The sequence below is a fragment of the Erinaceus europaeus genome, chromosome 23, assembly GCF_950295315.1.
Source record: "Erinaceus europaeus chromosome 23, mEriEur2.1, whole genome shotgun sequence".
Lineage (NCBI taxonomy): Eukaryota > Metazoa > Chordata > Mammalia > Eulipotyphla > Erinaceidae > Erinaceus > Erinaceus europaeus.
This window is the reverse complement of record NC_080184.1, coordinates 10,132,596-10,154,124: the sequence shown is the minus strand read 5'-3', so window position 1 is coordinate 10,154,124 and position 21,529 is coordinate 10,132,596. Positions and strand designations below refer to the sequence as shown.

The window sequence follows — 21,529 nt, the reverse complement described above, 5'->3', positions numbered from 1 at the left end:
CACCTGCAGGGGGAAAGTTTCACAAGTAGTGAGGCAGGTGTCTCTCTTTCTGTCTCTCTCCCTCTCTATCTTCCCTTCACTCTGGTTCTGTACAATAATAAATAAATATTAAAAAAAATAGAAATGCCACATTCACTTCAAAGTCCCTGGGTTTGTTAATTAGCTGATTGTTTAATTGGCAGAATCAAGGGGAGTATGTCAACAGAGCATACAAGTCAAGCAGGACCATTTCCATCCTTCTGCTTTCATTGAAAGATACACATTCACTGAAGTGGAGGGAAGCAGATGATCATTTGAAATTCAATATAAACAACGGAAGAAGAAGGAGAAGGAGAAGGGAAAGGAGAAGAAAAAGTAAAAAATATATATATATAAAAGAAAGGAAGTGAAGACAAAGAGGAAAAGGAGGAGGAGGAGGACGACGACGAAGACAAGGAGGCCTAGGAGGAGGAGGGCCTAGAGTAGAAATATCCCGACACTTCAAGGGCCGGCTCAGGACATTGCTGTCCCTGTACAGATCCTGACAGCATCCCATGCACAGGAAGGGCAAAGACAATTTTTTTAACAGAGTTTATTATATTTATTAATTCATTTACTTATTTATTTTTATTTCTTTATTGGGGAATTATTGTTTTACATTCCATAGTAAATACAAGAGACTGTACTTGCTTAAGTTTCCACAGTACCTCCGCCATCCTTTTTGGATGTGTATTCACCCTGCCTCCGCCCCCAGCACCCATCCCAGGAAAGACACCTTTTGAGTGTCTGAGGAATTCACTTACTTGGCCTGTCTTCCTGGCATGTCCCCAACTTTCTCCAGTGAAGGTCAGTGTCCATGACCTCCAGGAGAGATCGATCGATCCTTGGTTCCTTGGGGGCAGGGTGGGTTGGATATTGTTGGTGCTGAAGATGCTCTTCTCTCCTGATGAACACAAGAGCAGCAGCCAGGGAGCCCCTTACAGCCCCTCTCTGTAGAGCAGCATGGGTATAGAAATAAATAAAGGTTGAGCACATGGCAATTGGGAGCGGGAGAATCAACCTGGCAGGGCTGGAGGCATAGACCCAAAGGCAGCTTGACTCCTGAGATTTAGGGATCCTAGAGACTACTGCCCTCTGGGGCGAGAGCTCAGGTCTCCCCTTCTACACAGGCCTGCCTGCTCTAAATTCACACCCTGGATCCGGTCAGGTCACCCCCATGCCACTTGCTTGCCGCCAGCTCTCTGGCTGCTATGTTCCTGGGGCCACACGCAGGACCCAAGGAAGGTCCCCTGGCCTGGCTGGGGAACACTGGTTCCAGCAGACTCCCAGCCAAGGTTGAGTCTCAGCAGCCTAAGCCTGGTCCTTGACTACATCTCTCCCCCTCCCCCCACATGACCAAAAATGCAGGAGGGAGGCTTGAACAGTAGTGAAGGGCTGGGACACCAGCTGTCTCAAGTACCTCTAGATTGCTCTCTGCCTCTACCCAACCAATCCACAGACCCATCAATGCATCCAACCATCCATCAATTCACCCGCAGTCAATGAAGCTAAGTAGAAAAGGAGACATCTCGGGGGTCGGGCGGTAGCGCAGTGCGTTAAGTGCATGTGGCACAAATTGTGAGGGCTAGCGTAAGGATGCCGGTTCAAGCCACTGGCTTCCCACCTGCAGAGGAGTCGCTTCACAGGCGGTGAAGCAGGTCTGCAGGTGTCTTTCTCTCCCCGTCTGTCTTCCATTCCTCTCCCCATTGCTCTGTCCTATCCAACAATGAACGGCATCAACAATAACAACAACAACAATAATAACCACAATGAGGCTACAACAACAAGGACAACAAAAAGGGAGGGATGGCCTTCAGGATCAGTGGAGTCATGGTGCCAGCACTGAGTGAGCCCCAGCAATAACTCTGGAGGCAAAAAAATAATAATAATACATCTCCTTGAATGATGAAGACAATCAACCCTCTACAGGTAGGTTTCCAGGTGACCAGGTTCGCTGATGAGGGTGGCGGGGCTGATCCTAGGGGTGGGTTTGGGGGGTGTGGGTGGGGTGAGCAGAATCCTGTGACCTGGGGGCGGGCATAGGCGGTGGGGGGGATGCTGTCACTGGAGCACTGTTACTAGGGCTGGAGCTGGTGAGCAGGGCATCCGGAAGAGACAATAAATGATGGGAAAAAAGAGGAGAGGAGAGGAGAGGAGAGGAGAGGAGAGGAGAGGAGAGGAGAGGAGAGGAGAGGAGAGGAGAGGAGAGGAGAGGAGAGGAGAGGAGTTGGGACACCCACCTTGACAGCTGCAGGCATACAGGCAGCCAGGCATGCAGGCAGCTGTAGCCCAGGCTCCCAGGCGCACCTCCTCCTTCCCTCTCTTATCTGCCAGCCACGAGGTCCAACGTTGGGCAGCACTGACCTCCTGTCTTTCATTCCATCTGTGCAAGGGCCCTGAGGTCATGGTAATGCCACTCCAGCAGAGGCAGGACAGTTGGGCTGCCCAGTGCCAGTGCACCTGCACACAGAATCTTGGGGGGCATCACAGAGGGCTCGCGGGGTTGCTAGGGGACAGGGACACCGCCCATCCAGTTGACCCCTTGGGCGGTGGTGGTGGTGGTGGGCGGCCGTGGCCCCAACCAAACTTTACCTGAGGAGTGGTGGCCAGTGGCCAGAGCCAGAGCCTGAGCCACAGGCCAGAGGTTGCGCTGGTCGGCAGGGCCCAAGGGCAATGGGCGGGGCAGAGGCGGGGCTGGGGCTGGGATCTGGGTGCCCAGGGCTGGGGGCCAATGGCTTCCAGGCCCCTTTCCAACCATCTGCACTGACAGACAGACCGACTGACAGCCCCCGCCCCACAGCCCCTCCCTCACCACCACCACCACCAGGGCCCTGGGTGCCTTGAGCTGCCCTGGGTTTGGCGGGCAGCCGCCTGGACACAGGCCTCTGCAGTGGAGGCCCAGGGAGACCTTTTGACCACTGACAGCTTCCCTCCTCCTCCTCTTCCTCCTTTTCCTCTTCTTCCTCCTACTCCTCAGAGAGTACGAAGCCCTTGGCCTATGCATGCAAGGGCTGCTCATCTGGCTGCTGCAGCTGCTATAGAGTGGGTGGATCCAGGTGTCCAGACCTGTCAGTCAGTCTCTGGCTCTTGGGACCCGCTGCCTCCAGCTCCATCCACTCTTCAGTCCATTCCTCCCCAGGGTGCCCCTCCCTTGATGCCTGTTCCCCAACTCCCCAAATGTCCCTTACTGTCTGTCTCCAAGCCCTTCTATCCTGCCACCCTGCTGCTGTGCTCCAGCCCTGAGGTCCCTGGGCCAGCCCAGCTGCCATCTCACCATCCAAGGGGGGGGGGGGGCTGCCCTAACCCGCCTCCCAAGCACACACACAAACCTGTACACACTCAGGTACTCTCCTGCATTCAGCCTGCCCCCTACAGTCTTTCTTTGCACCTGACCCCCCTTTCCAAACCCTGCCTCCACCCGCACACACACCTGGGCTTGAGCATCCCATGGGAGCTCAGTTCTCTACCCCCACCACCCCATTTGCACTAAGGAAGTGAAGATTCTTTTTCTCTTGGTGTAGGGGAGGGAGTTGAGTTGGTCCAATGTTCTGGGGAGCAGGATTGCCAAACAGTCTACAAGGTAACATTTGGGTCTGGAGGCAGCCCACTCCCTAGTGTGCTGAGCAGGGGTATTATTGGTGAAAACCCTCCGCATCCTGAGTACACTGTCTGGCTGGAGTAGGGGCTCTGGTTGTGGACTCTGAGACTAAGAGACTTGAGTTTTCAGGTTCAAAACTTCTTCCCAAAAGCTGGTGATTCACTGAAAAAAAAACAAAAAAAAAAACCTTTTTGCTGCTTGGCTCTTCTATCTGATGCCTGTTTCTCTGTGAAAAATCTTTTAGGGAGCAGGACCAAGATGTGGGCAGGCAGACTCCGTGGAGGGTTAATGGGATGGCCCTCCTGCCATGGCTCCAGAGCTCCAGCTACTGTTCCAGGAACTCTGTGATACCAGAGATTACATGTGTAGTCTCATGACACTGTTTCCAGGACTGATCCTCAGGATAATAAGGATTCAAAAAATACACAGGTAATATTGCTTTAAAAAAGAAATGCAGGGGTGTCTGGCGGTATCGCGGAGGGTTAAGCACACATGGTGCAAAGCGCAAGGATATGTGGAAGGTTGCTGGTTGGAGCTCCCTGCTCCCCACCTGCAGGGGAGCTGCTTCACAGGCGGTGAAGCAGATCTGCAGGTGTGCATCTTTCTCTCCCCCTCTCTGTATTCCCCTCCTCTCAACATTTTTCACTGTCCTATCCAACGACAGCAACAACAACAATAAGAGCCACAACAATGATAAAACTGCAAGGGCAGCAAAAGGGGAAAAAATGGTCAGCAGGAGCGGTGGATTTGTGGTGCAGGCACCGAGCCTCCACAATAACCCTGGAGGCAAAAAATACATTAAATAAATAAATACAGGTAATATACATATATACATTTGTGTGTGTGTATGTGTGTTTCCACTGAGTACCTGTAAATGCACTTTTATTATTTTCTTTCTTACCTAGCCAAGATAATTTCTTTTCATTGCTAAAGAAATGCCACATTCAGGGGACCATACAGTGCTGCACCTGGTTATGCACTCACTTATGTTACAGTGCATGAGGAGATGGCTTCAAGACCCTGGTCCCCACCTGCCAAAGGGATAGAACTGGATAAAATGGATAGTAGTGGTGGTGATTATGCTTAGGAAAATAAGTAAAGAGATACAAGATAACTGCAAGATGATTTCACTCATATATAGGGTCTAGAAATCTCACTCAGATGTAATTGTGAAAAACCAAAATCAAACACTTAAACAGTCAAAAACCAGAAGCGAGAAAACTTAGATCTGTGAGAGCTGTGGTGGCTATCTCCAAGATGGTGGAAATAAAGAACTTTGGTGGTAGATGTGGTTTTGAACTAGATATCATAATCTTACAATCTTCTAACATATGATTAATAACAAATAAATTACCAAATAAAAAAGAAATACACAGGGCACACACAAGTATGAAGACATGTTCCAGTTTTTTTTTTTTGGCTAGTGCGTCACTGATTCTTTGACATATGTGCTTCTATGTTCACAGTCACATTACTCATAATATCCAGAGAGTGGAAGCCACCTAGATGCCCACTGACACAAGGCTAGATAAAGTAAGTATAGGATCATCTTTCAGGAGGTGTACACATGGAATAATAGGAAACCGAATTGATGCTCCCTCCAAAAATAAAACAATGAATATATAAAACTGTAGACCTTGTCTAACACAAAAACTATGTCTGAAGGCACAAATGAGTGTTTAGACACTGGGGTGTGACTTTCTAGCCAAATATGGAAATTTTTCTCTCCAGACAGCACAACATGTTGTGAGAAAAAAAAAAATAGACAATGTTCCAAAACACATTCCATGATGCTAACATCACCTTTATCCCCAAACCAAGGAAGGACTCCACCAAAAAATAAAACTATAAACCTATATTGCTGATGAACATTGCTACAATCATCTTCAACATCATTTTGGTTAATCAAATCTAACAATTTATTAAGAGAATCGCCCACCAATACCAAGTAAGATTTATCCCTAGGGAACAGGGATGGTTCAACATTTGCAAGTCTATTAATGTAGTCCACCAGATCAACAAAAAGATAAAACACAAATGATCTAATCAATTGTGCAGAAAAAAACAACATTCAGCAAGGTCCAACACCCATTTATGCTAAAGGCCCTCAGGAAACTAGGAGTAGAAGGGAAATTCCTCAACATAATAAAGGCTATGTATGTCAAACTCAAGGCTAAAATCATATCCTATGGGGAACAATTGAAAGATTTTTCCCTAAAATCAGGAACTAGAGAAGTATGCCCCTTCTCACCAGTTTCATTCAACATAGGGCTAAGACTCCTTGCCAAGAAAGAAATGAAACTGGAAAGGATAAAGTTAAACGATCACTATTTGCAGATGATATGTTGATATACCCAAAGGACCTCAGAAACTCAGCCAAGAAACTACTGGAAATCAGCAATAAGTTCAATAGAAGTTTCCAAAGTCAATACCTAAAGATCTGTGGCATTTCTCTACACAGAAGATAGGCCAGAGGAAACAAAATTGAAGGAAGCAATCACAATGACAATTGAATCCAAAGAGATAAACTGTCTAGAAATAAATCTAAGGATGTGAAGGATCTTTTCAAGGAAAATTATAAGACACTGTTAAAATAGAGGATGATACAAAGAAATAGAAGAACATCCCGTTCATGGATTGGGAGAGTAAATATTAAAATGGCAATTCTGCCAAAAGCAACCTATAGACTCAATGCAATCCTTATTAAAATTCCAATGACATATTTCAAGAAAATTGAAGGGCTTATTAAAAAATCTGTGTGGAACTTTTAAAAGGCACAAGTAGGAAACACATTTTTGAGAAGAAAAAAAACAACAATGTAGTCATCATGATGCCTAACTTTAGGTTATACTGCAAAGCAACAGTAGTTTAAAATAATGTGATATTTGGAATAAAAGTGGACATACAGACCAAAAGAATAGATAGGGAATTCATAAGTTAACCCACACAGGTATAGGCATCTCAGATATGACAAAGGGATCAAATATACCCAATGGGAAAAAAAAAATGTCTCTTTAACAAGTGGTGTTAGCAGAATTGGACAGCCATATATATAAAAATGAAACTAGGCCACCAATTAACACCATACACCAAAATTAGCTCAAAATGGATTAAAGATCTGGATATTAGACTCGAATGTATATAGTACCTAGAACATACTGGTAAAAGATTTCATCACATTAACACTAAAGATGTATTTGGAGACTTCACCCCATAGGCAAGGTAAACAAAAAACAAGATTGAACAAGTGAGATGTATCAAATTAAAAAGCTTCCATACATTAAAAGAAAACTCCATAAGGATAAACAGGAAGCTTAGGAAGTGGCAGATCATATTTGCACACCATTCTTCAGACATGAAGATGTTTGCTATCAAACATCTATTAAAAACTCAGACAGTTCAACATAAAGAAAAAGAACAACTCAATTAAAAAGGGGGTAGAAGATATGAATAGATAATTTCTAAAGAAGAGATACATATGGACCACAACATATGAAAAAATGCAGCAATTCACTGATCACAAGAGAAATGTAAATTTAAACCACATCGAGATACTGCATCACACCTGTTCTCAACAAAGCAGGAGAGGATAAGTGTTGGAAAGGATTTGGAATTAAAGGAACTCAACTACACTGCTGGTGGGAATGCAACCTGGTACAACCACTGTGGAGAACAGAATGGAGAACCCTTAAACACATAAATTGAAATGCCTTGTTATCCAGAAACTCTACTACTAGGCATCTATACAACATAAACAATAACAATTCAAAGGGATATATGTACCACATTGGTCATAGCTGCATTATTCATAATAGTCAAAAATGGAAGCAATCAAAATGTCTTATGACAGAAGACTGCATAAAATAGTCAGGGGACATATACTCAATGAAGTACTACTCAGCAATAAAAAGATGACTTTGTATTCTTTGGGATAAGATGGATGGAACTTAAGATTGTTTAGTGAAGGAAGTAAGGAAGTAAAGGATGACTTCACTCACATGTGGAATTTAGAGAACTGAATACATGAATTTGAAACAAACAAACAAAAAGCACATTCATGGTGACTGTCCTGTGTTTTTTTGGTGTGAGCAGTATGTCATGCCAGTAAAAGTGTGGTTTGTAACTCATGGCTTAAGTGATGTACTGGGGTAATCAGAGTGTAGCTAAGATGAACACAGTTACAGTATGAGGGTCATAATGACAAGATGAGTTCCATCCACTTCTGAACCAGCAGAATACATGGGAACTTTTCCTGTCTTAGGACCCAGGCCTGGGTGAGCCACACTGATTCCTAAAGAAATCATGCCTCCTCAGTGGAGTAGAGTGTAAGCTCATGACTCCTCCACAGGCAGAAGACTACATGATTGATTGTGCTGAACAGGCAAATCAGGGTGATGGCGCTTGTTCCTGTTCCTCCAGTGTCAAGAGGTCATTATATCCACCCACTAAGCATCCACAGCTTTTCAATAACAATATTTACTATATTGGTATATTGCACCAAAGTAAAAGACTGTGGGGTGAGGGGGGTGGGGAGAATATAGGCCCTGGAAAAGGATGAGAGGAACTACTGGGTATTATTATGTGGAAACTGTACTATTATGTGGAAAACTGAAAAACGTTATGCATGTACAAACTATTGTATTTACTGTGGAATGTAAAACATTATTCCCCCCAAAAGAAATAAAAAACAATCACAACTATAAGTACTATATAACAAGCTCCCATCCAGTGAGTTCAGAGAGGGTCAGGCAGATTGCAGAGGTGGCCCCACTGTTGCCTTCCACCTACATGCATCCCCCTATAAGCCCTAGTTTAGAAGGTGCCTCCCTTTCCCCACCCTTAATCTTGGACTTGACCTGTCACTTGGTTCAGTACAATGTCACTGACTCCATGGTGGAGCTGCTACCTACAAGGACTGCCCCTGCTCTCACAGAATGTGGCTCAAGCCCCACCCCCAAAAGAATCAGCACTTCCCTCCCTCCCCAGGGGAAGACAAGCACAATTTCAGAGCAGCTCTGGAGGTTCCAACCCTGCTGACTGCCAGACCCATGGGCAAGACTGCTGTGGACCCCCAGCCCTAGTCAAGCCCACACTGACCCTGGCCTCTAGGTGAGCCCAGGCTAGATCTGTGGAATGGCCCCACCACCTCATAACCACCAGGTAGCAGCCATTGTTCTACCCTTTAAATAATGGGGCTCATTTCCTGCCACTACGAAGGACTGACATACCAAGGAGAGCTAACTCAGAGTCAGAGCAGCACTTCCTGTCAGCCCATGACAGCACTGCTAATTGCCACATTTAACAAAGAACTTGATGCTTTTATTCTACCACCTTTCAGGAGCCAAGTTGTAAATGCTACTATGATGCTACCCTGACTTCCCTAGGCAGAGAGCCTCACCAATATTTTACATAGTCTCACCTCTCAGAGCCTAACCCCACTAGAGAAAGATAGAAAAAGGCTGGAAGTATGGATCAACCTGTCAATATTCATGTGCAGTGGAGAAGAAATACAACAGTCAGACCTTCCACCTTCTGAACTCCATAAAGAAATTTGGACCATAGTCCTAGAGGGATAAATAATAAAGAATTTTTGAATGAAGGGGATGGGATATGAAACTCTGGTGCTGGGAAATATATGGAACTGTACCCATTATCTAAAAACAAACAAACAAACAAACAAACAAATAACAGATAGTTTGATTACAGAGTATAGTTCCACACCACACCCACCATCAAAGTCCTGTGTACCCACTTCCCCAAAAATAACCACTGCAGTTCTCACAATGTCTTAGAAACAGTCTGTTTGCTTTTGTCTGCTTGTTCCTTTTGGGTAAGACACATCTATATCTATATTTACATCTATGTGTTTATCTCTGTGTGTAAAGCACACACCCATACATGTATTTAGACATGTAGTGAGATATAAGTATATATGCCATTATGCTGTGCTTCTACATTTTTTATTATTAACACAATAAGCATTAAATAACCATGAAAAATCATGTTATTTATTTTTTTAAAATATTTTATTTATTCCCTTTTGTTGCCCTTGTTTTTTGTTGTTGTGGTTATTATTGTTGTCATCATTGTTGGATAGTACAGAGAGAAATGGAGAGAGGAAGGGAAGACAGAGGGGGAGAGAAAGACAGACACCTGCAGACCTGCTTCACCGTCTGTGAAGCGACTCCCCTGCAGGTGGGGAGCCAGGGGCTTGAACCGGGATCCTTATGCCGGTCCTTGTGCTTTGCACTTCACGTTATTTTTTTAAGGAGGTTTAGGGAAACTTATTCTCCAAGACTATTAGAATCTCTCTCCCAGTTTCTTGGAGGTCTGCAGCTGTCCTCTCTCCTTGGTTTGCAGCACCAAGGCAGACACATCATCAGAAAGGACCAGGCAAATCCACCTTAGGTAGAGTAGGAGTGGGCATGAAAGTAGGTGTGTCTTCACACAGCCACAGAGGCAGCCACATTCCCCAGGTGGAGTGGGGATTACAAAGAGGCCCAGATCCAGCAGACTAGCCTCTTCCTCCCACCTGATGGACAGCTTCTAGGGAAAACACTGACTCCAGGCCTTGAAGCCCTTGAGGTTAAAAGTCACCCATGACCACACAGGTGTATCCATGGGTTATTAAAACAGAGATCTATCCATGTTGGAAAGAGCCAGGTAAAATGGCCAGGCTCAACAAAAGGAGAGGTCTACACCTAAGCCCCAGAACTGTTGTTTTTGTCGGTTGACTTCAGCAGCACCTCTCTGGACCTTCAGGAATCTCATTGCTGATACTATGGTCAGGGGCTCAAACTTGGGTCCTTGTGCATTATAATATTTGTGCATAACCAGGTTCACCACCACCTAGCCCTTTACATTGTCCTTTGATAAAACCTATGAGTGTGTTGTTTTTAAAAAGGAAGCATTTTGAATAGTTGCAGGTCTTCTTTTTTTTTTTTTTTTAAAGTTAGCACTCTATCTCATGTAGAAAAGTATATGGAGAGAATGAGAAGGCAACAGTGGCATTTAAGACAGAGTTCTGAGAGTCGGGCAGCACAGCAGGTTAAGCGCACGTGGTGGCAAAGCACAAGGACTGGCGTAAGGATCTCGGTTCAAGACCCCAGCTTCCAGCCTGAGGGGAGTCATTTCATAAGTGGTGAAGCAGGTCTGCAGGTATCTATTTTTCTCTCCCCCTCACTGTCTTACCCTTCTCTCTCCATTTATCTCTGTCCTATCAAACAATGATGATATAAATAACAATAATAATAACTACAACAATAAAACAAGAGCAACAAAAGGGAAGAAATAAATAAAAAGATTTAAATAAATAAAAACAGTTCTAACAATATAGTTTTAAACATTAGAATTGTTTGAGAAAAGGTGATAACATAATGACTATTGAAACATTCTCATACCAGAAGTTTCTAAGTCCCAGGTTCAATGCCCACATTACCATAAGCTAGAGATGAGCAGTGCTCTGGTAAGAAAAAAAAAAAAGTATATGCATGTTTCTAAGGTTTATGGCTGGTAGCAATCATGGGGTCTCCAACTGCATGGGAAAATAACCTGAAGAAACTTTGACAACACAGGTCGTCATAGTAACTGTAGTTATCACTCATTTCCCCTATATTTCAGAGAAAAAAAAGTATAAAAAAAATGGTTAGAAGTGGGGGCTGGATGGTAGTACAGTGGGTTAAATGCACATGGCATGAAGTGCAAAGACTGGCTTAAGGATCCCAGTTTGAGCACTTGGCTCCCCACCTGCAGGGGAGATTGCTTAACAAGTGCTGAAGCAGGTCCGCAGTTGTCTATCTTTCTCTCCCTCTCACTGTCTTCTCCTCCTCTCTCAATTTCTCTTTGTCCCATCCAACAGCAATGACAGCAATAACAACAACAATAATAACAATAAACAAGGGCAATCAAAGGGAAAAAATAGCCTCCAGGAGCAGTGGATTCATAGTGTAGGCACCAAGCCTGAGCAATAACCCCGAAGGAAAAAAAAAAATTAAGAAGCAGAGAATTAACCTGTCATTTCTACATGAAACACAAACTCTGACAGGAACAAGACACATACCAGAGAACCTGTGGCTTCTTTTTTCCCCTCGTTCTTCTCAGGTGAGAATATCCAGAGTAAGCACAACTGCATCGTTAGCGTAGTCTTTAAGCATACCAGTGCAGTCTCTTCACCTGATGATATGTCACCTGCAAGAAGGACACAGAAATAGATACAAGGTCCAATGTTGTAATCTATTGTTGTCTAAGAGTTTTTGGAACAATGAACTCCTTGGAGACCAATGAACTCCTTGGAGCCCCTCTCCCTGCCCCAGATTCTATTTCAGTGATGAGGAATGTGGGCTGCACTGACCTGCCTCTCCATGTAGAGCTGTCCTTGGAGTCCCTCTTTAGGTCAAAGCCTGAACTCATACTGAGATTCACTATCTGAGAATCACCCCAGTTACTTCAGTTCTCACCTTTACATTGCCTGGAATCCAAACAAAAATGATGCTGATAGTCACAGCCAAAACCAGGAACAGAATCAGGGTAGGAGTAAAAACATAGACAGCACAGGGTGAGGAGTAATTGGGGAAACATACTTCATTACAATAGTCACACACACACACACACACACACACACACACACACACACACACACACACACACAGAAATAGCAGGGTAGTTGTTGATAGTATAATGTTTATGAAAAGAAAGTCTCATGCCTGAGGATCCAAAGCCCTAAATTCAATACTTTGCCCCACCATAAACCAGAGATTAGCATTATTCTGAAGAGAAAAAATAAAAGTAAAGTAAAGGTTCTTGTGGCCAGGCAGCAGCACAGTGGGTTAAGTGCAAATGGCATGAAGTGCAAGGACCACTGTAACAATCCAGGTTTGAGCTCCCAGCCCCCACACCTAAGGGGGTTATTTCACAAGCAGTGAAACAGGTATGTAGGTATCTATCCCCCACCCAATTTCTTCTCCTCCTCTCTTGATTTCTCTCTGAAATATCCAGCAACAACAATAACAACAAAAATAAGATCAACAAAATGGGAAAAAAATAGCCTCCAGTGGCAGTTAATTCATAGGGCAGGCACCAAGCCCCAGCAATAACCCTGGAAGAATAAATAAAATAAAATATTTCCTTGATCTGCATTTACTGAACCCTGGGTCCTGTGAGAGCCAAGCAATCATTATTCCACTGGTCACAGGAAGATGTTACAGAGTGCTGACTCCCTGTGCTTAACCCCCAACCTGATCACCCTGCCTTGGCCATCCAACATTTCCCTTATCCCACAACACCAACAGGCCCTGACTCCAGGTCTAAGCACCCATACTCAGGATAGATCACAGTCTGAGAGTCTCCCCACTTAACTCAGTTCAGACTCAGACCTTTACATTGCCTGGACGTTTAAACTAAAATGATACTGAGAGCCACAGCCAGACCAGATACAGAAACAGTGCAAGAGGGCACACACAGGCTTTTTGTTGTGAGTCTACTGGAAATCCTGTGGTGAGTAACATTCTATAGACCTGCCTTCTCAAGCTTAAATGGGCCCAGAAATCACACAGTTTCCTGGGACCTACTCTAAGAAATTATAATTCAGTGAGTTTGTGGTCAGGACCAGGCCTTCACATCCTAAGCCCCCCTGTGAGCGATGCTGCTGCTCCTGTAGGCCAATGACCAGAAGTGCTGTGCTGGAAACCGCCTGCGTGTTGTTAACAATGAAACAGGCTGGGGCTGGGAGATAGCTCACCTGGGAGAAAGGGTGCACATCTTGTGTTCAGCAGGACCATGCCACCACATTTGAGCAGTCGGGTTGAAATGAGTAAGCATCATGAGCAGTTGTGGTTTTTCTTCATTTGTCTCTTTTCCTCTTTATATATATTTTTTATTTTTGATTATTTTAATGAGAGAAACAGAGGTACATGAAAGAACAGAGGACTGCTCAGCTCTGGCTTATGCTGATCCTGGGGAATGAACCTGGGATCTTGGAGCCTCAGGCACAAAAGTGTTTTGCATAACCACTATGGAATCTCCCCAGCATTGTCTCTTACTTTTTATTGGAGAAAAATGAAAACCAAAAGTCCACTGGGTGCAGTGAAAATTTTCCACTATGCAGACCAAGGAAGACTTAGTCTCACCAGACATATAGACACACTGAGACACACAAAAGTAAAGGGAGAAAGAAAGAAGACATATATTTCAAATATATATATCTCTTTAAGCTTGTAAATTACTCTCTTTATTTGATAAAGCCAGAAATCGAGAGGGAAGAGGGAGATACAGAGAGAGAAATACCTGCAACACTATCTCACCACTCAAGAAGCTTTCCCTCTGCTGGAGCCCGGGTCCTTGCACACTGTACGATGTGCACTCAAGAGGGTGTACCACGACTTGGCAGCTCAAACGATTTTCTTTGTGGCTTCATTTTAGAGCCCCAACCTCTTAGGTTAATAAGTTTCCTAGTAACTATTTCTTCTACTACCTTTAAGGACAAAGAAGGGGAGGATAGCTCTAGGGATACTTATGATTATTTTGTTTATTTAATTGATTTAGTTATCGAGGATACTGGGCCTCTCCATGCATGGTTTTTACACTCCTAGGTCACTTTTTTTGTTCACACAGAGAGATAGAGACAGAGGCACATGGATAAGGCAAGATAGGTACCCTATCCAGAGACAATTATTGAGGCCACCTCTATCATTTTAGCTATTGGATCCTAACTGTCCCTTTCTAGAAAACCAAATGTCAATTGTCTATTTTCTGTATAATAATACATTTACTAATTAAAAATAATTAAAAATATCTGGATTTTGCAGGTCAAATTTTACAAAATTGCTTTAAATTCTGCTTACCATCTATTAGCAGATGATGGGGAAGACTAGATCTGCACATTCATGGAAAAGTAATTATGCCCTTATGAACACTTTTTATCTGTTTTTCAAAAGGTGACATTCCTAGAATACTTATGCAGGTGACACTTTCAGACTAAGACAGAACAACATGATTTAAGAACATAAACAGCACAGGGTGGGACAGGAATGTGGGCAGCAAATTTCACTATAACAGTCAATTAAAAAAAGTAGGTGGGTGGGGATAGACAGCATAATATTTATGCAAAGAGACTTTCCAGCCTGAGGTTTCAAAGCCCCAAAATCAATCCCTTGGGCCACCGTAAACCAGAGCTGAACAGTGCTTTGGTGAAAAGAAAGGAAGAAAGGAAGAAAGTAAGGAGGGGAAAGCTTGCTTAATTTGCATTGACTAAAACCCTGGTCCCTGTGAGAGCCAAGCAGTCAGTGTTACATTGGGCAGAGCAGGACACTGCAGGGTTCTGACCCCCAGTATCTAACCCCCAATCTGATCATTCTACCTGGGACCATCTAACATTTCCCTTATTCTCCAATACAAGCAGGAACCTGACTTTAGGTACAGGCACCCATACTCAGGATAGGACAGAACGCTGGGCCCCCAGGTGCTTGGTCCCATGGTGAAGCAGGTAGGAGTCCAGGGAAAACCCAGTTGAGAGCAATCAGATTTCGGGATCCCCCTATGGGTCCAGAGCAGGCCAGAAGGACATCATACATTTTATAAGGGTGGGGGTCAAAAAGCAGAACTACAGAGAGGACAGTCAGGAGAACTTGGACACAGGCTGCTTCCAGATGCATCTAGGTCACTTTGTTTGTTTGTCTTTAAATTATCTTGAGAGACACCTGCAGAACTGCTTCACCACTCACGAAGATTTCCCGTTGCAAGTGGGGACCCGGGGATCGAACCCAGGCCCTTGCACATTGTTAACAATTCACTCAACCAGGTGCACCAACACCCAGTCCCTACATCTAGGTCACTTTGAAGCAGCCTTTTCAGACCTCTGTTTTCAGGACCTTCACCCACCATCTTCCTCCTTGATGCTCCAGACTCTGCAGTGTCCTCTCAGCAATCCAAGGCACCATCCCACCAGCAGGACCTGGAGAGAGAAATGGGGATAGTGGAGTCACCTGCAGCACTGACTGCTTCACTGCTCGTGAAGCTTCCCTCTGCAGGGCTCTTGCTCATGGTAAAGTGTGTGCTCAATGTGGTGTGCCACTGACCAGCCCCATAAATAAAATATTTTAAGATACTTTAAAAAGACCTCATAAATTTTCAACCTCTGCTTCTTAGAAGGTAAGTAATAAGAAAGATAATTAAAGAATGCATTCCACATAGAATTGATGATATGATTAGGATAATTCTTGATTTTTCTCAGAGTGTTGGCAACTCCATGGGGGATGAAAAGTTATGCCCATGTAACTGAAGAAGAAATTGAAATTTAATAGACATGCCACTTCTGTGCCCCTAGAGTGGCTGTTATAGTCCACTGAGCCCACTTGAAGATTACACGGACACAATAGGCAGAACCTCTGGATTCTAACACTCTGTGGACCTCTGTTCCTGTTGCCCAAAGAACCTTCATTTGGCCCAGAGATTGTTTGCTCCAGGGACAGGGAGAGTCCACAGAGCACCTGCCTCTTCCAGACAACTCAATAAGTGTCAGGAAGACAGGGTGGTTCTGCCTCCTGAGTTCAGTGAGGCATCAAGGCTGCATTTTGTGGGGTCTTATTAATATCTATATCCTGGGGCCAAGTGGTGGTGCATTGGTTGAACACATGTTTCAGTGTGCAAGCACCCAGGTTTGAGCCCCTGGTCCCCACCTGCAGGGGAAAGCTTCTTGAGTGGTACAGTTGGGCTGCAGGTGTCTCCCTGTCTCTTTCTCTCTCTGGGTCCTCCTTCCCTCTTGATTTCTGGCTATCTCCATCCAATAAATACATAAAAATAAAAAATAAAAAAATCTAAGGCCTATGTCCCAGAAGGTGGCACAGTTTAAGCTGCTGACAACTTAAGCATGAGCTCCTAAGGGGACATAGAGTCAAGTGATGGAATGCTGCCACTCAAGTGTTAAACCCCTCTGAGATTACTTTTTTAAAGTAGAGAGAGAGAGAAAGATACAGAAACACTGAAGATTCCTCCAGTCAGCTGGGATATTCTCAAATGTGTTTCATGTATATGACAAAGCAGCTGTACTGTCCATGTGATTTGAGTCCATACCTGCAGGGGGAAGCTTCAAAAGCAGTGAAGAACTGCTATAGTTGTCTCTGTTTATCCCTATCTGTCTTCTTTTCCCATGTCAATTTCTCTCTGTCCTATCAAATAAAATAAATAAACCATTATAGTAAAATTAATGTAAACAATGTTGGGGGGGGGTGAGTGAAAGGGACAGCAGATGGATCCCAACAATTTGACACAGTGCTATAAAGAAAGAAGGCAATAGACTTCCTCATTCTACATTTAAAAAGAAGTATTATTTTAGAGGGCAGGTGGTCGCCCACCTGGGTGAATGAACATGTTACAATTTGAAAGATTCCTGGTTCAATTCCCTGGTCCCTACTTACATGGGAGAAAGTTTGCAAGTGGTGAAGCACTGTTATAGGTGTCTCTGTTTGTATCTCCTCCTCTATTTCCCTTCCCTCTCAATTTCTGGATATCTCCATCGAATAAGTAAATTTTATAAAACTGTAATTATTATTTTGTTATTATAAAAGTTGCTACTGCAGTGTCTCAGTGCCAGCACTATGAATCTACCAGGCCCAGTGGCCATTCCCCCCCCCCCTTTTAAATCTATTTCATTCAATAAGATAGAAATTGTGAGGGAAGGAGGAGATATAGGAGAGAAAAAGATACACACCTGCAGTCCTGCTTCACCACTCATAAGCTGTTCCCTCTGCAGGTAGGGTGTGGGGCTTGAACCCAGGTTCCCGTGCATGCTAATGTGTGTGCTCAACTGGGTGCATAACTGCTTGTTCCCTCTTATTCTACATTTACTGAAACTATGGGCTTATAAGGGCAAAACAATCAGTGCTAAACAGGACATGTGTGGAGGCTGCAGGGTGCTGAGCAACAGTGCTAAACTCCCAGCCTCATCACCCTGTCTGGTGTCTTCTAGTTTTTCCTGGTTCTACAACCCAGGATTAGGTTCTGATTCCAGAGCCAGACACCCTCACTCAAGGATAGAGCAGGACTCAACTCCTGCTCTAACACATAAGGAGAATCAGTTCAAACCCAGGGGAAGCCATGCTGGAGGTTGAGGGCAGGGTCTGGTGTCCAGTCAACCTAAAAGAAGACAAGATAAATGCTGGGGAAGTCCTTCTGCAGCCTAAGGCCTGGGCTCCTATCAGGATGTGGAGGACTCAGCCAGAGACCTTGGCCTCAGGGCTGCTTCCAACTACATTCCTGCATCTTTGAAGCAGCCCCTCCATCTGCCAGCCTTGGGGACCCACACTCACCACCCTGCACATGGCTCCTGGCTCTCAGCAGCATTCTTCTGCTGTCAGAGTCATCTTTCCATGAGCAGCTCCTTAAGGGATGCATTATCTGCTCTCTGAAAAGAGTAGTTTCTTTTTTTTTTAATTTAATGTTTTATAATCAAACTTACCTTGTTTTCCAGGAAGACTATTGCTTCATTATATAAAAATAGTACCATCAGTGGTCCAGGAGGTGGCTCTGTGGATAAAGCATTGGGCTGTCAAGTATGAGGTCCTGCATTCAATCCCTCAAAACATATGTACCAGAGTGATGTCTAGTTCTTTCTCTCTTTTCTCCTTTCTCATTAATAAACATTTTAAAAGAAATAGTACCATCAAACACATTGTACTTCAAAAATTAAGATAGTATTGTTGGTCTGGGACTATGTAACTACTACTTCTCCACTGCCAATTATTTCCAGTAAATATCACTAAGTACTGTGACCAGGGATGGCTGTGAGCATTTACATTATAATGAATTAAGACATTAATGCTATCTTTGAATTACATGATTTTTAGCTAGACATTCTCATAAAAATAGATATTATACCTGAAGACTGGCCTATATATAATCAGGTGTTATGGGGGGAAAAAAAAGAACTATGTCATGCTCTTATGCAATAGTTAATTTATTGGGTAATTTAACCCAGTAGTATTGCTGTAAGTAATTTCTCCTTCTACTGCTATTCTTAGAAGTTGTTAATTAAAGTCTTATATCTATGAATAATTTAAAGCAACTGTTCTACATTAAGTTGTTTCATACTAGCTTAAGGTTTCTATTTTTACTCCTTGATAGGTTTTGTCTTTTTTTTTTTTTTTCTTCACCAGAGCACTGATCAGCCCTGCCTTATGGTGGTGAGGAGGACTGAACCTGGGGTTTTGGAGCTATAGGCTTAAGAGTCTGTTTTCATGACCATTATGCTATCTACCCTACCCTCCTTGATAGAGTTTAGGTATTATTAATTATTTATTAATTATTAACAATAACATTATTATTAATAATAAATATTTATTTATTATTATTAATAATTGCTACAGCACTGCTCTGACCTACCTTATGGTGGTACAGGGGATTGAACCTGGAACTTTGGAACCTCAGGCATGGGAGACTCTAGTATAACCATTATGCCTCTACTCCCACAATTTCATGTATTTTTCATATGCTTCCTCACTCATTAGATCATCCAGTTCTGAAGGATTACTCTCTATCATCTTTATCAGCCACCCATCTGTATAATAAAACTTATTTTTTTATATTTATTTATGTATTTTATTCCCTTTTGTTGTCCTTGTTGTTTTATTGTAGTTATTATTACTGATGTCATTGTTGGATAGGACAGAGAGAAATGGAGAGAGGAGGGGAAGACAGAGACAGGGAGAGAAAGATAGACATCTGCAGACCTGCTTCACTGCCTGTGAAGTGACTTCTCTGCAAGTGGGAAGCAGGGCCTGGAAACAGGATCCTTAAGCTGGTCCTTGTGCTTGGCGCCACGTGGGCTTAACCCACTGCACTACCGCCCGACTCCCATAATAAAACTTATTAATGAGTCCTGGATTTTCTCCAGGAGTCCCATTAATTTAAGTTACTTTATCCTGGTAGAGGTGTGTGTTGTGAACAGCTTAGGGAAAGCAACACCCTTCCCTCTGCATCATGGAGGATCCAGAATGGAACTAGGCAGAAGACAGAAGCCCAGCACTGCCTGCCTACCAGACTGAAAAAAAAGTCACAAAATGCTGATGTGGGATCACCTAAAGACAGACACATCCCCTGAGGCTCCTGCCCTTCCCCCTTGAAACTTTAGAGCTTGCAAGACCAGGAGGCTCTGGCCTTCCTCTCTCTTTGTCTCAGTGTAGCCATGCTACATGGCTTGTACTTCCTTTTTTCCTGTCCTTTTTTGCTCCCAGTAATTTTTCATCACCCTGAAATATGCCTGGCTCTCTTGCAATTTCCCTGTCAGAGTCAGTCTGGAATTCCTCCAGGAGGGTACAAAAATGGCCCCAGTTAGCTACTCCCTCCCCCTTAACAGCGAGTCTAGTTCAGTAGCAGCTTGTGCACTCTGCTAAGTACCAAAGTCATCTGTTGCATTTGGTCTCAAGTTCAGGTAGACTACAATAAGCCACATCTCCCGAAGTTTCCTGTTCAACACTGCTGAAACCCACAGTTCCAGAACCATTTTCTATTGTTATCCATTCTTATTTGTCTGTGGACTTACCTACAGAGACAGGTCTCAGCATTCACAGGACTGCATGCCAGCACCCTCCGGGTCAAAGGAGCTCACTGCACTCCTGGAGTCAGGCTGTGAGCAGGCAGCAGTGTGCAGTCATCAGCACAGCGAGCAGCACCAAGTCCTCAGGGTGCGGGGTCACAATGTTGTGTGACATATGGCCAACCAGCAGAAAAGAGAGTGAGCAGGAGTAAGCAAAGTGCATGAGAAAGCTGGTGGAAGCATAGCTTTTTAGCTGCTGAATCTTCTAGAAGACTACTCTAAAGAAAAATCCAGCCATTTCTGGCTTTCATGGTTCCCCAGGCACACCCCCCTAGAGAAGCTGATAGGAGAGGATTCCTGTCACTTAGAAAGCTCTGATGTTGATTAGGTGTAAGCGTTCTCCAATCAGAAGAGGAGTCATGTGTATGGCAAGGGCTTCATCCAATAAACTCTGATACCTTGGTTATGGACCAATCTGGGCTGATGGTGGGTTGTGCAGAGACTCCAGGAAGTAAGACACCCTAGAGATCCATCCTGTTTCTGGGACCCTCAGTTTTCTGTACTTTTTTCTGTGTTGCTCTCAACTTCTGCGAATCTGGACTTTTGAGAGGAGACGTCAGGAAGTTCAGCACTGGATAGAGTCTCGTAAGTGTCCCTCATTGAGGCTGATGTTGGAAGGGGTCGCTTAAGTCTTCCCAAAATATTCTGGAATGCAGCCACTGCCTGGGCCTCTCCCTGGTCAGTCCACCATATCCACCCCGAGACTGGATTCCTCTTGTGCTGTCCCGATTCTTTGTGGGGGAACTAAACACAGTGCGCTCTATGGAGAGGGGGTGAGATCACTACTCCTTTCCCAATTTTTATTTTTCCGCCTGTGTCATTGATGCAGTTTCTTGGTCCAGTCCCATTCCCTACTGAGTGTCTTAGGGTCTGGCCCAAGGTGAGGCGAGCAAGGAAGGAAGGACCTGCTGACCCCAGGCAAGATGGGCAGGTTGGGGAGTCAACATGTTGGTCAGCAGCACCTTGCACCTGACTTTGACAGGGATGCTGTGATTTCTCTGCCTTCTTTGGGACCTTGGGTTTCAGTAGATCTAAACTAAGGGTTTCTTTAATTCTTTTTTACCTTTATTTTTCTTTTTTAAATACTTATTTCCCTTTTGTTACCCTTGTTTTGTTTTTATTCTTGTTTTTGTTGGATAGGAAAGAGAGAAATGGAGAGAGGAAGGAAAGACAGAGGGGGAGATAAAGATAGACACCTGCAGACCTGCTTCACAGCTTGTGAAGCGACTCCCCTGCAGGTAGGGAACCAGGGACTCTAATCGCGATCCTTATGGTGGTCATTGAGCATCGTGCCAGGTGCACTGAACCCACTGAGCTACCGCCCGACC

General features: G+C 44.1%; 2 protein-coding genes, 1 long non-coding RNA gene and 1 other non-coding gene across 16 annotated transcripts in view; 2 read left to right on the top strand and 2 right to left on the bottom strand.

The window, feature by feature from the left end:
- The window catches only part of LOC132535541 (uncharacterized), an 85,000-nt gene extending 64,549 nt beyond the window's left edge, over positions 1-20,451 (bottom strand). Inside the window, exons 1-5 of the long non-coding RNA XR_009547320.1 lie at positions 20,148-20,451; positions 18,066-18,133; positions 17,917-17,987; positions 16,682-16,776; positions 15,491-15,563 (exon numbers count right to left, since the gene is read on the bottom strand). This is a non-coding gene — a long non-coding RNA (uncharacterized LOC132535541). The remainder of the gene's footprint in view (positions 1-15,490; positions 15,564-16,681; positions 16,777-17,916; positions 17,988-18,065; positions 18,134-20,147) is intronic.
- The window catches only part of LOC103127428 (zinc finger protein 709-like), a 393,603-nt gene that overhangs the window by 122,654 nt on the left and 249,420 nt on the right, over positions 1-21,529 (bottom strand). The gene's annotated exons all lie outside the window — the stretch shown is intronic.
- The window catches only part of LOC103127427 (zinc finger protein 709-like), a 426,106-nt gene that overhangs the window by 377,121 nt on the left and 27,456 nt on the right, over positions 1-21,529 (top strand). For 2 of the 8 annotated variants that reach the window (XM_060181677.1, XM_060181678.1), the window contains exon 1: positions 20,651-20,786. The exons of 5 other annotated variants lie outside the window; for them this stretch is intronic. The gene's annotated coding sequence lies outside the window, so the exon portion shown is untranslated. Of the gene's footprint in view, positions 1-20,635; positions 20,787-21,529 lie in introns of those variants that run through there. One more of the 8 variants, XM_060181674.1, reaches the window with a different exon arrangement.
- Positions 11,103-11,233, top strand: LOC132535695 (small nucleolar RNA SNORA44). The gene has a single exon (XR_009547410.1). It is a non-coding gene; the product is annotated as a small nucleolar RNA SNORA44 (small nucleolar RNA).